Source organism: Ambystoma mexicanum, chromosome 1q (assembly GCF_040938575.1).
Source record: "Ambystoma mexicanum isolate Mex_15411 chromosome 1q, UKY_AmexF1_1, whole genome shotgun sequence".
In the NCBI taxonomy this organism is placed as follows: Eukaryota; Metazoa; Chordata; class Amphibia; order Caudata; family Ambystomatidae; genus Ambystoma; species Ambystoma mexicanum.
Genome location: NC_090922.1, coordinates 1,455,959,752 through 1,455,972,221, shown reverse-complemented (window position 1 = coordinate 1,455,972,221; position 12,470 = coordinate 1,455,959,752).

Sequence of the window (12,470 nt, the reverse complement as noted above, 5' to 3'; positions counted from 1 at the left end):
TCCAGTATTTACGCAGACATAACGTCAATATCGTTATGCTCCAGGAAACACATCTCCTGCCCGCAGCAGAATCGCAATGGGCCAGAGCCTGGGGCTGCCATAGATACTTCTCATCGTATTCATCCTTTGCCAGAGGGGTCGCCATCTTAATTGATAGGAGGTCAAACTTCAGTTTCATTGAGACCCAGAAAGATTCCGAGGGTAGAGCCCTGTTAGTAAGGGGAATAGTTGCCGGGAGAGAAATTGTGCTGGTAAATTCATACGGCCCAAATACGGACAGCCACGACAACTTCAACTGGGTGATGTCCCAACTCGGGAAGATTAACGCCGAAACTATCATCTGGGGGGCGGATCTCAACACACCTATGGACCCAGCGCTAGACAAATCCCATAATACAACCAGAAACCTGTCCAAGGCAAGTGCCCAAGTCCGCGAGATATGCCAATCATTCGGCTTGATCGACACATGGCGACTCCATAATCAAGATGCAAGAGACTACACGTTCCACTCATCAGCTCATAACACCAGCTCCCGAATCGATTACATCATGGCGACCTCCCACTGCCCATTTTCATGGGGAACGAGCCAAATCTGGCCGCGTACATTCTCGGATCACTCGATGGTAACACTGGATGTCTCGTTTCCAGGAGCGACAGTCCCGGGCCTACACTGGAGGTTCAAGCCCGGGTCGTTGTCGGACACTATTTTTGCGGAGGAACTCAAGCAAGAAATTGCGTTGTTTATAGAGATAAACCAGGGCACAGCGAACTCGGCAGGCACCTTCTGGGAGGCGCTGAAATGCTTTGTGCGAGGTATCTGTCTCGCCAAAGAGAACGGTATGCTGAAGTTGATCCGTAAGGAGCTGTCGGACAGTGAACGTCGACTCAAGGAGTTGGAACTCAGCGCTACCCCTACTCAGAACCCCCGGGTTCAAGCAGAGCTGAAGAAGGAACTTCAAAAATTCAGAGAGATAGCCGAAAGAGAACTGAAATTCCTGAGTCGCAAACACCAAACCCGACAATACGGAGAGGGCCAGAAACCAGGAGCACTGCTTGCTCGCCTCTTATCGATAGACAGAACCCCAACCCGCGTACAATGCATCAAAAACACACACGGTCAGAGGGTTTACTCTGAAAAGGACATTGCCACGACTTTCCGTGACTTTTATCAAGATCTGTACAGTTCCAGAGGCGGATCAGACCCCGGCTCCACGCAGGAATACCTGGACGAAACTGAACTGTACTGGGTGGACCCAGCCCTGCGGGAACCTTTGAACGCCCCGATAACCGCAGAGGAAATTGTAGAGGCGATAAAATCCCTCCCGAATTCTAAAGCACCAGGTCCCGACGGTCTTACAGGGGAGTTTTACAAGGCACATGCAGTCACCCTCGCCCCCAATCTGTTAAGTGTTTATGAGGAATCGATCGAGAGAGGTTGCCTCCCCCCCACACTCCGCGAGGCTAACATAATAGTGCTACATAAAGACGGCAAACCAATCGATGAGTGTGCATCATACAGGCCAATTTCATTAATTAATCTCGACAATAAGATTCTTGCAAAAATTTTAGCCTCTATACTCCTACCCCTCATGCCCGCCCTGGTAATAGGAGACCAGGCCGGATTCATCCCGGGCCGCAGCACCACATACGGAATCAGACGCCTGTTCGGTGTCATTGAGGCCTTAGATCTGACCCAGCAGGCGATAGCAGTATTTCTGGATGCCGAGAAAGCGTTTGACTCGGTAGAATGGCCATTTATGCTAGCGACACTGAGGCAGATGGGCTTTGGCAAGTTTTTCATCAGGCTGGTATCCCTACTTTACAACGATCCCCGGTCATATGTCATAATGGGTAACTCTAGGTCCCCTAGCCTAACGCTGGAGCGTGGTACAAGACAGGGGTGTCCACTCTCCGCCCTGATTTTTGTACTAATCATGGAACCCCTGGCATCGAGACTGCGGGAATTCCAAATACATAGAGGTCTAAAACTGGGCCCCCATAAACTAATCATCTCCCTTTACGCTGACGATGTTGCATTATTCATTAGGGATCCCAGGGAGAACCTGAACCCGATAATAAGGGAAGTCATACGGTTTGGACATATATCCGGGCTGAAAATTAATCACTCCAAGTCAGTGATACTCCCGCTGACCCCCAACACAGTGGAATTCGTTGACGACTATGGCTTCAAATGGGAAAATAGGGGGGTACGCTACCTGGGTATATACATGTCGCGGAATCACCACGAGATCTACAAAGATAACTACTTATCCACGCTCAGCTCCGTCCAGGACAGGGTACAGAGGTGGAAGACTCTGCCGTTGACGCTCTGGGGCAGGGTCTCGCTGACTAAAATGGTTATCCTGCCCAAGCTATTATATCTGTTCGTGAATATCCCACTGCTGCTCCCCAAATCCTTCCTATTAAAAGTGAAGTCCACGGTGCTAGACCTTCTATGGGCAGGGAAACCCGCACGAGTAGCATACGATACCCTGGTACTGCCAACGTCGCAGGGCGGCCTAGCGCTCCCAGACATTGAGAAGTACTACTGGGCGGCACAGGCACACTTTCTGAGCTATTGGTACATGACCCACTTCATTCGTCCACACGTACAGGTGGAACGCGCACTGGCGTCACCTGACTTGCTCAGCGCCGTAGTGATTAGCCAAATCCTGGTCCCGTATGACACATTGAACACGGTCCTGGCAACATACTCAATTTGGAAAAAGATGGCCGCCAGGTACGGTGTGAGTATCAGATATTCTCCCCTGCTGCCGGTCAGGTTCATCCCGGGCATCCCACTCACAAATGAAAAAGTATTTTTAACATGGGCCGACAAAATCAACGTCCATTCCTTTGGCGATATTTTTCCAGACGGTACCTTTCTTACCCCACAAATGGCCAAAGATAGAGGAGGCAATACTTCACTAGACACCTTCATATATTTTAGATTACGCCACACACTACAAAAATTGTTCCCCTCGTTCCCCCAACAACCACCTACATGGGATCTGCTACATAACACTATTCGGGCGGAGGGAGAGGGGAGGCTGACCTCACTGCTATATAAATCCCTAGTGGTGGACACCATGTCACCCAACGTTAAAACAAAACAAAAATGGGAATCCGCCCTTCAGGAATTGATAAGTGACGAGGACTGGGCATACATACTGCGTCAAACTCAGAAGGTCGCAGTGAACACGCGCCTCAAATTAATACATTTTAACTTTGTCCACCAAACGTATTACACCCCTGTTAAAAAGAACCGACATCACCCGGAGGCCTCAGCCCAGTGCGAACGCTGTTCAGCAAGACAAGCCGATTTCTTTCACCTAGCCTGGGATTGCCCGGGTGTTCGGCGCTTCTGGGTTTCGACGTTACAAATGATTGCTGACATAATTGGCGAACAGATAGCCCCGCAACCATTAGCACCTCTGCTCGGCCTCACCAAATACTTGCAACCGACGTCACGCAGGTTGGCAGCTCTCCTGTTGACACTGGCCCGGAGGCGAGTTGCCAAGGCCTGGAGCAGGGGGCCCCTACCCAGGTTCGAAGAGTGGAAAAGGGACGTAACCTTCTGTCAAGACATAGAGAGTGACTTCATCAGAACCCTCCCGCTACATACGCGCCCTCCTGACATCTGAGGGCCCTACATCACTTATCTGCTGAACTGTACAGTCCCGTCCGACCCGGAGGAAACCTAAATTTGATGCAGGCTGCTGGGGCGGGTGTGGAGCCACTATGCACCCTTTCTTTTTGTACGCGGTGCCATTCGACACCAAACAAGGAACATTTTGAGGCCCGGGGATGCGGACACTGGGGCGGGGGGAGGGGAATCGTGTTCGAACCTGTTTAGGGGTAATGTTGAGTTCCTTTCTGTTCTTTCTTCCTCCTCTCCCCACCCCCTCTTCAGCTGACTTTAATCCCTTTCCTACCTTGACTCACTGTTATGCAGGTACGCCTGAATGGCACACCTGTAATTTGAAGTTATGAAAATCTCACAAAATAAAGTTTTAATAAAAAAAAAGAATATGGTTTTAGAAAAAGATGAATAACTCATAGTACGGACTTGTCATAATTATTTAAATGATACCATAATTCTTGTGATTTTTCTGCCCACATTTTAAGAGGTTTTTAGAACCGGTGGCATGATCTGGGGGCAAGCTAGCAGTTAAGAGGGTATTACTTAAAATGTATGCATGTTAAAAATCTGACACTACATCAATTAATGTCCATACTCCTTGCGCACATTTGGGTAAATGCGGGGAAAAATCCAATATTGGTAACCCACCTAAAAGTGAAATATGTTGCCATTTTTTAACCCAAGCTCCTAGGAAGAGCAGATTTGGGACAGAGACTACCTCATGTGATAGGTAATATGTACATGCAATTTCAAACCACTGTGTATCTATGGAGTGTGCATTTTGATCAAATATAGATTTTGTGGGCAAACTGACCAGGGGAGGATCCTCTGACCCATAAAACCTACAGCATCACTCTGACTCACAGTTCCTTCGCCAATCATGGGAGAGGGGAGAATTGGGCCAATCTGCAGTTGAGAGAGGGGCTGGCTAGTGATGCTGCACACACACCCACTTTCAAAACACATAAAAGCAGACAGTCAGGACAGATAGGGACATTCAATTCCATCTGCTGCGGGACGCTCTGCCGGGAAAATCCATACTTTACCTCCATCAACCTCCAGAGAGCCAACATAGAGACTTCAATCTATCCACCTTCAGAGACCAAGACTTTACTTCAGAATTTGTAGCAGAGAGGTCAACTACGAGCTAAATCCCTCTTTAGCAGGCCTCAAATCATTGCCATTATCACAGCCAGGCGAGCTGTTTGAATTCTTTGCAAGAACTCTTGCCATTTGCCAGAGAGCAGTCTTGTATCCAGAGAGAGACCAGCTGAACCGGAGACCGCTGTATCCGGACCCACAGACCTGATCAGAACCAGAGACCCAGACCAGACCAGCAGAGTAGAGCTGACCCCGACGCTGTGCGCAGAGACCGTCCGTGGCGAGTGAAGAAAACCTGACCAGATCCGTGGCGAGGCCCATTCTATTTCTAAATATATTGTGAGTACCTAGCAGAACTGTGCAGAACCAATCTCTTAGTTAAAATAATATAATTCAATCTATTTTAATCTACCCAGAACTGTCTCCTAACTGTCACCTGTCATTTGCAAAGCTGTCACTTGTCATTTTCTAGTTGCAAGCTGTAACCTGTCGCTTTGAACTTTTAACATTTCCAATCTGAAAAATGACCTTCACCATATCGCTCATATCTGCGTGACCGTTTGTCTTAGAGACTTGCAGTAACTTTCCTCTGAAAGCTGGGAATCTTGGCTTTTCAACGAACCTAGAACCGCATTCCTATTCCCTACAGTTTGGCCACAATCGCGAAAAACGCACTCGCGAATTTTACCGCAATTTGCAAATTTCTCCACGTGTGAAAACAGCAGCTTCCTTGCTTTCCTTGCTTTCCTTGCTAAAAATTCGTTTGCCTCTTAAGAACCATCCCTGAATCATTGCTAGAGTGAGCCTGGACTAATATTAACTTGATACCACTCACCCTGAACCTCTAGAGGGAATTAAAAGCATTTTAGCATATTTTTCACTTCATTGCCAGCACATATAAAAGCATTTTGGGCCTGTGTTTCAAACTTCTGTAGTCTAAGCTTGCTGGGGTGAACTGAATTACATTTGATTGCATTTCTGAGAGCTGTGTGCTTTCCTTCCATTTCCTTGCATTGCATAAAAGGGGGGGGGTGAATTGCCAGAGAAAAGTGATTACATTGTTTTGTTGAAATCATATTGAGTATTTTCTGTATTGCATTTTTCATTCAACATTACATCCATCTGAATTTATATAAAGTATTCTCTACCACCTTATTCTTCTGTTCCTATTCACAAGTGTGCTAGTGCCAGACTATCCATTATTGATTACTGCTCAGATTAAGTGTGATATTCAATTATTAATTTATTATAAAGTGTGATATATATCTATTGTTTAAATTATCAAATAAACCTTTTAAACTTGCAAAACAGAACTACTTCTTGGCTCAGCGGGGTCAGGGGGATTCCAAGAGAGGGGTGTTATATAGGGGTAGTCATCCAGAACGCATGAACTGGACATAAGGATATATCAATAAGGGTTTTCATTCAGTATTCCAGAGTAGGCGTTGACTTAGCTGTAGTGTTGAATTGAATCCTCTTACAATATCAGCTGCCGGATACACTAGCAGCTCAGATGCCAGGAGCATTTGACGTGATATTTGGTCCCAGATGGACCAAATGGATCAGAGACGTTGATCTATACATGAGAGCCACGGGACCAGTCGCAGACGCCAGGCAAGTGTGCCTCCTGAAGCTAGCAGTAGGCTCTGCCACGCGTGACATCATTGACGAAATGCCCCAAGACTCCATAGACTCAATTCAAGAACTCAAAGACGCGCTGGCTGCCTATTTTGCGCCGCACACCAATGTTGATTATGAAAGACATTTATTTCACAGCCCCAAACAGGCAAAAGGGGAGACCATGGATGCATACGTGATGAGATTACGCACCAAGCTGAAACACTGCGATTTCGCAAACTACTCGAATACCGAGGCCCTGAGGTCACAAATTATATCAGGGTGTGAATCACAAGCTTTCTGTAGGAAGCTGCTTCAGAAATCCCGCACACTGGAGGAAATTCTAGCGCTGGCAAGAGTTGAAAGGGCCATTGACTCCCAAGTAGAAAGCTTTGGGAACACCACTGCGGGAGAGAGCATAAACAGACTGCAGCAGGAGAAGAAGTCAGAAGAACTCTTCTGTTACAAATCCGGGTTTGAGTACCCACACGAGGGAACATGCCCCGCGGTCAGACAACGCTGCACCTTCTGTGGCGAAGAAGTACACTTCAAAGCGGTATGTAGGCTGTTTCGAGACCGGGGGAGAGACCGACCCAAAGACAATGCTTCTCGCACGAGAAGTCGATATGGGGGGTCATCTAATGCCAACCCTACCCCAAGCACTCCCAACGCCCAGAATCAAACCACGGGCGACCAGAGAGACTCGGGAGATGACCAACAGAAAAGGAGAGAAAGAAGGAGGTTTGTCATGTGCGCGCGTCCAGAGCGCAGGTCCAGCGACATGTACGATACCTGGTAGAACAATCCCCTACAGACTCTGACCCCAGTTCGTTGGGGAGTGACCAGAGGAAGAAGGCATACGTCTATCCCCTAGGTAATTCCACGGCGACTGCCCACAGTCCGACACTCATCATCAAACTACAAGAAATACTAACTGAATTTCTGATAGATACCGGGGCCACCGTCAATGTGGTGAGTGAAAAGATATTCTCTGAACTTCCCCAGAAGCCAAACCTCCATCCAGCCACAGTCGACATATATGCCTATGGAGCTAAGACACCCTTGAGATGCCTAGGACAATTCAGCAGGCTCTGCCACTACAAAGGGCAGGAAATGAGAGTTCCGATCCACGTTCTAGGCGCAGAGACAGACAGTGGTTGCGTCCTGAGTTTTAAGGCGGCTGCCGATATGGGCTTGATACACATACTCTACAACATCATGGTCCATAAATAATGATAAACAATCTATACCCAAAAATATTCAAAGGAATTGGAAAACTCAAGAACAGGCAAATCAAACTCCACGTGGACAGCTCCATACACCCCGTAGCCCAACCATACCGGGGGATTCTGGTCAACATCCAAGTAAAAGTCGAGGAAGAACTCCAGAAACTGCTGGAACAAGACATCATCGAGAAAGCCACCGGACCCACCATGTGGGTATCCCCAATCGTCCCGGTCCCCAAGAAGGGATCCAAGGCCATAAGACTCTGTGTCGACATACGACGCCCGAATCAAGCAATCAAAAGAGAAAGGTACCCTGCGCCCCGGATCACAGACATGATTCACCTATTGAACGGGGCGAAAGTCTTCTCCAAACTTGACCTGCAAAAAGGGTATCACCAGCTGGTACTACACCCCGAGAGTTGCAACATAACAACTTTCGTCACTCACGTCGGCCTCTTTAGGTACAAGAGACTAAGCTTCGGGGTGTCCTCAGCGGCAGAAACATTCCAGGCAGGGGTACACAACATTATTAAGCATATTCCGAATTGTCTCAACTACTCAGATGACATCTTAGTGTTTGGAACTGACGTGAACAAGCACGATGAAACACCAATGAAGGTATGCAAAGCCCTACATGATGCCAACCTCACGTTAAACAAGGATAAGTGTGAGTTTCGCAAAAGGACACTAAAATTCTTTGGTCATGTCTTCTCAGAATCAGGCATGACCCCGGACCCAGACAAAGTGGCGGCTCTAAACGACACCTCCGCCCCGACCAACATATCCGAACTTCGATCTTTTCTGGGCCTGGCCAGCTACTGTAGCCGATACATTCGGACTTTGCATCGGTCAGCGAACCGCTAAGGAGACTAACTCATCAGGACGAGAAATTTGAATGGACTAGTGACTGCCAGAAGGCCTTCGAACTAATGAGAGAAAGAGTCACGAAGGCGGAAAATGTGTCATATTACAACCCCAACCGGAAGACTGAGCTGACGGTCGACGCCAGCCCCGTGGGCTTCAGAGCCATCCTGGCACAAATCGACTCAGTGGACCCCTCACAGAAACACATAGTGGCCTACGCCAGCCGCAGCCTGTCCTCCATTGAGCAGGCATACTCTTAAGCTGAGAAAGAGGGGCTCGCCGTCGTATGGGCGTGCAAGCATTTCCATCTATTTCTATATGGGAAGCCATTCCAAGTTGTCACGGACCATCAGGCTCTGCTGTTCCTATACGGCAATCCACAAGCCAAAATGCCTCAGCAAATCGCCCGTTGGGGGTTAAGCCTACAAGATTATGCGTTCGACATCATCCACAGGCCGGGAAAAGGCGAGAATCCAGCCGACAAAAGACCACAGGGGGAGAGCGTGCCAGAACCATCAATGGCTGACAGATACCTGAGATACCTCGTCCACCAGACCACACCCGAGGGAGTCAACATGGAAGAACTCACCAGAGAGACGGAAAGTGACCCCGCCTGTCGCATTATCTATGAAGGACTAGAATCTGGACAGTAGCGAAGAGCCAAAGAAAAGGGGAAATCTGCAGGAGGCCAGATAAGAGAGGACATGGAAGGGCTATTACTAGTGAAAGACGAACCGGCAGTGTCGGAAGATCACCTGCTCTTAAAGGACTGTAAACTATTGATCTCTGAGGCCATGAGAACAAAGGTCATTGATCTAGTTCACAAGACCAACAGGGGCATGGTCGCCATCAAATGCATGCTCCGCCAAAAGGTGTGGTTTCCCCATATGGACACCCTCGTAGAGACTGCCCTAAAGGCGTGTCCCACTTGCTGCCTCACCATACCCAATCGGCACCCAGAACCACTGCTCATGTCAGAACTCCCGCAGAAAATATGGGAGGCAGTCGCAGCCGACTTCTTTGGACCCATAGAAGGAGGAAGGTACGTCTTGGCTGTGATGGACGCGTACTCACGCTACCCCAACGTGCGACTAATATCATCCACAGCTGCCATCACGTCATCCCAGCTCTCGACCACATGTTCTCGGCATATGGAGTACCAAAGGTGCTCAAGACAGACAACGGGGCACCCTTCTGTGGACATCAATTCACCCAATTCGCAGAATATCTCGGATTCCATCACCGGAAAATCACTCCCTTGTGGCCCAAGCCAACGGGATGATTGAACGATTCATGGCAAACCTCAAGCGAGCCCTAAAGGTCGGACGCCTGACAGGACAGCCCTATGAGCAGGTGTTGAACGCGAGACTATAGAGGGACACCTCACAGCACGACAGGAAAGACCCCTGCTGAACTAATGTTTGGGAGAAACACACAAACGTGCTTTCCCCAGGCTGAAGCAATCAGCCCACGCCCCACCCTAGACCCGGAAGTCAGAGAGCGATACGAGACAGCCAAGGCTCGAATGAAGGAGTACGCTGACACCCGCAGGCGGGCAAAGACCTCTCAAATCGAGATAGGAGATGTGATGGCTGTGCGACAACCGATAACACACAAGCACACGGCTGCGTTTTGTGAGGAACCCCTTCTGGTCACGCAAAAGAAGGGGTGCATGATCACGGCCCAGGGGTCGGGAGGATCTGTCACAAGAAACTCGTCCCACTTCAAGGAACTGCCACAGGCAGGAACCAGACATCTGAGCGGGAGAGTGCAGGCTCACCTGGAATATGAATCTGACGACCCCTATCTAGGGGACCAGTGGGACTCGGAGGAACCAGAGCGAGAAGAAGGACAAGGAAACGCGTAAGGTGGAACAACGCCAAGACCCAGTCCAACACGACCACAGAAGGCCCGGAACAAATCTCGTCGATGGGTTGAGGAAATTGACTAGAGACTCGCCAGACCGCCGCCCGTTGCGAAGAATCTGGTAACTGTTTAAAAAGGGGGGAGATGTCATGTTGACGTTTCCATGACGATGGGGGCGAGATGAACATGGAGCGCGGGAGGAAAGGGAAGTGACGTGGGAGGGGCCGGGGAGTGAGGGGCAGTTGGGAGTTACATGTTAATAAAGAAGGACGTTGAATCCAGAGCTCCGCGTCCGCCCATTACTTGCTGCGTAACGCACCCTGCTGTGCGCGAGGCCATAACAGACACTTCTCCCACCACAAAAAAAAACATTTGGCATCCCCACCAATCCTAAGACCCCTTTCCTCCCCAATTGGCATGTGGCGCAGCGGGACGCCAAATTGTTCTTTTTCTGCCCAGGCCATCATTGTAGGTGACAGGGACTACTGGGAGTGCAGAACAGACGGCAAACTGACCCCCACCGCCCCCGATCATCTTTCAAGCCCCACATGCACGTGTTTGATCAGCTGGAAGGAGAAAGCGCCGACATCCTCATGCTACAGCTGGTGGGGAGTGCCTGTAGGCCAGGAAGTGGGACTTTAAAGGGGTCATCTGTCAAACCCCACATGCACGTCTCACGTTCGTCAGAGGCAATGGTTTTGGCTCACAGGGCACACGGGAAAGTGGGCGTGGCCTTGCCGGAAAGGGGGAGTAATCATGTGATTAGCGTCTGGTGTGTGTGGTTCTTAGTATGGCTCTTCTAGGGTCGGGTAAACCGTGCCCCTCATAGAGTAGTTCCTGCGGAGATAACATACGTGAGGATCGGGCTTGCAGGATATCCGCATACCCACAAGGCTTTGCGAAATATATGCATTTCTGCAAGTGTCTGAGGCATTCGAATTATACTATTTATTAATATTGTGCATAATATTCATTACTCCTTGCACATGAAGATGTTTTTATTATTTTTTGTTATACTTTGATTCGATCATGCGGTTCAAATAACCCACCATATTATTGATAGGTGTTGCATTTTGTTCGCTTTAGTTAAATCCATGGTATTGCGTATATATAGCACGTTTCTACGTTTTCACTTGCACTTTGTGGCAGTGAACCCCTAGAATACGAATTTTTGGAGGACTAATAAGTCCACTTATCTGGTAAAAAAAGAAAATTGAGGTTAAATTAATAACCAGTGATATAGGCCATCTTCTTTTGGTGGTAAGTTACATTTTTGAAGTTACTGCCTTTGTGCAGCAGTGACACCGAAAACGCTGCTACTGTACAAAATACGGTGCTGTGCTGATGAACCAGTGCAGAACAAAGTGGAAATTGGTGCTGCTTTGTGTGCACCTAACGTGTGCCGGGTGCGAGTTCAATAGTGGAGAAGATGGCAGCTCCTTGTAAGTCATCTAGAATGTCATCCACTTTCATTGTGGGGTGTCATTCACGCTCTATCGCCCTGTTGGGCGCCCACATGTCTATGCATATCCATGCATTCACTGGTTGCTTTGGTGTGGGAGCTATTACCATTGGGGATTCCTCTGGGATGGGCCCGCTCAACCGTTCTATGATGTCATCAACATTGAGCTTCATGAGCTCCTCCAATTTCTTCCTCATTTGTAATGGAATCTGTCCATGTCTGAGGGCCACTGGTTGAATTACGGGATTGATATGCAATCTGACCTCATGGTTTAGTAGGCAGCCCACTCCCTGGAATAGTTTTTGACATCCTGCTCGTAAGCTGCCAATGTCTGTCTGGTAGGTGTTAAAGGCAAAATATACTAGACCCAGGATCTCCACCATCTTACAGCTGAGCAATGTGACTTTCACCTTTGTTATGATGTAGAACGTGTCCGGTGTCGTCACCCAGTCATGTATGATGTGTGTGAGAAAAGCCGGGCGGCCGGGTGTGTAGCGGAGCCGGTACACCTGGGGGAGGGGAGGTCTCCATCGGCATCAGCGGTGGAGGGCAGAACAGCACCCCACGCTCACGGGGCAAACAGATGACGATCGCGGGCCCCTCGTGGGTTTAGGAGGGAGCAGCCATTAGGATAGAAGGAGCTGGGCCGGCGCCCAAGCAAGGCTCGTGGGGACACCACCCACAAGGTACA